The sequence below is a fragment of the Tachyglossus aculeatus genome, chromosome 1 (assembly GCF_015852505.1).
Source record: "Tachyglossus aculeatus isolate mTacAcu1 chromosome 1, mTacAcu1.pri, whole genome shotgun sequence".
NCBI classification, from domain to species: Eukaryota; Metazoa; Chordata; class Mammalia; order Monotremata; family Tachyglossidae; genus Tachyglossus; species Tachyglossus aculeatus.
Window position 1 is genome coordinate 69312332 of NC_052066.1, and position 2571 is coordinate 69314902.

Here is a 2571-nt window from a genome sequence, read left to right on the forward strand (position 1 = left end):
GACAGCAAAACAAAACGTATTAACAAAATAAAATAAATAGAATAGAAAATATGCACAAGTAAAATAAATAGAGTAATAAATACGTACAAACATATATATGTATATACAGGTGCTGTGGGGAGGGGAAGGAGGTAGGGTGGGGGGGATGGGGAAGGGGAGGAGGAGGAGAGGAAGGAGGGGGCTCCGTCTGGGAAGGCCTCCTGGAGGAGGTGAGCTTGTATCTACCCCGGCGCTTAGTACAGTGCCTGGCACATAGTAAGTGCTTAACAAATACCATTAAAAAAAAAAAGGAAAGGAATGAGGGAAGGAGATACAAGTTCCCAAGAAGAGCCCCAGGCTCGGGAGAAGGCGGTGTCGTGAGTAGGGAGCACTTCCCTGCAGATTACGGGCGGGCAGGTGGCAGAAACAGGGGGAGAGTTTTACCTCCACCAGCGGGCATTGGAGAAGCCTGGATTTACGATCCCATGACACCCTCGGGATGCTGAGGGAGCTATTCCTCCACAGAGACCCTGGGAGGAGGAGGTGGAGGAAGACCAGGGGGAGAGAAGAAGAAAAACGATAATAATAATATTTGTGGCAAAGCCGCGTAGCTTATTGGAAAGAGCACGGGCTTTGGAGTCAGAGGTCATGTGTTCAAATCCCAGCTCTGCCAATTGCCAGCTGTGTGACTTTGGGCAAGTCACTTCACTTCTCTGGGCCTCAGTTGCCTCATCTGTAAAATGGGGATTAAGACTGTGAGCCCCCCGTGGGACAACCTGATCACCTTGTAACCTCCCCAGTGCTTAGAACAGTGCTTTGCACATAGTAAGAGCTTAATAAATGCTATCATTATTATTATTATTATGTGCCAAACTCTGGTGTAGTGGATAGAGCATGGCCCTGGGAGTCAGAAGGTCATGGGTTCTAATCCCAGCCCTGCCACTTGTCTGCTGTGTGACATTGGGCTAGTCACTTGACTTCTCTCAATGACCTCAATGACCAAATCTGGAAAATAGAGATTGAAACAATGAGCCCCTAAGTGGGACAAGGGACTGCTCCAATCTGAGTTGCTTGTATCCACCCAGGGCTTAGTACAGTGTCTGGAACATAGTAAGTGCTCAACGAATACCATAATTATTATTGTTAAGTGTTGAGGTAGTTGTACTGTAATCAAGTCTGATACAGTCCCTGTCCCAACACAGGGCTCACAGTCTATGAGGAAGGAAGAACAGGTCTTCTATCCCCATTTTACAGATGAACTAACTGAGGCACCAAGAGTGATTTGCCCAAGGTCACTCGGCTGGCTAGCGGCAGAGCCGGAAAAGAAAAAGGAGAGGGGAGGAAAAAGGGAATCATGGGATCATAACACTTGCCTGGAAGAGACTTCATCTGATCCAGTCCCTGGCCTCTCGACAAACTTCCTTTTATTGGCTATATTATCTTTGTCCATCCAGAAAGGAGAAGGGTAGAGGAAGAAGAAAAGGAAACGACCCTGTCTTTGTGGAGTGAGGGTTGAGGGGTGGAGACAGGGCAGGGAGGAACATTAGGGCTCCATTCCTCTTCCTTTAATTGGCTATATTATCTTTGTCCATCCAGAAAGGAGAAGGGTAGAGGAAGAAGAAAAGGAAACGACCCTGTTTTTGTGGAGTGAGGGTTAAGGGGTGGAGACAGGGAAGGGAGGAACACTAAGGCTCCATTCCTCTTCCTCCAAGTAGTCCCTGGCCCAGCCCTAGTTCCCGCTCCCAGTTCTCCATCACCATCTGCTCCTCTCAGACCAGACAAGCTAGGAGTCCTGGTGTTTTCATGCCCAAGGGGCAGTACTGCTGAAGGGGGTCAAAGACCTCCACCCAAAGAGTGCCCTCCCCTCCCCAGTAAACCCACCTTCCCAGGATTAGGGCGCAGAATAAGGCGGCAGCTGAATCTGACAGTCACAGCAGGTTTATTGACCAAATTCAGCAGCAATAATACAGCGACAGCAGCATCTGTACAAGCCCAATTCCCCCGAATCTACTCTTCCCTGACTTCCCCGGTGCCCTGGTCCCTTGATTCCCCCGAGGCCCCAGCTGGGCCCTGTTCTCCAGAATAGACACTCCTTCACTCTTTCCACCTCAGATGAAAGTTTTACGTAGACCCACGTTTTATTTCTGCCCCTGCTCCCTAAGATGGAGGGCCGACCCCCTCCCCCCCTCCAGCCATGACACCCTCTGACCTGAAGCCAAAGGACAGCAAACATGGAAGTCAGGCCTAAGGACTCCAACCTCTACTCTCTTCCCTGGCTTCATGCCCTGCTGCACCCCCAGGGGTGAGGGGGAGGGCTGGGGGCAGCCAGGGACACTACTGGTGGTTAGAGTAAGAGGGATTGTTCTAGAACAGAGGAAATATCTGGGGGGAACCACAGGTAGAGGGGTGTGTGTGTGTGTGTTTGTGTCCCTGAGTGCCAAGGCCCCTCCCAGCCCCTGAGCAGAAGTCATCGCCCAGTGAAGGTCCTTGGAGCCAGGGCAGCGTCCGTCCCACCTGCCCCACTGCCCACCTGAAGGAGGGGAGGGAGGTGCCCTTACTGGGGGTAGGGGGGGAGAGGGGCAGGCTGTGGGC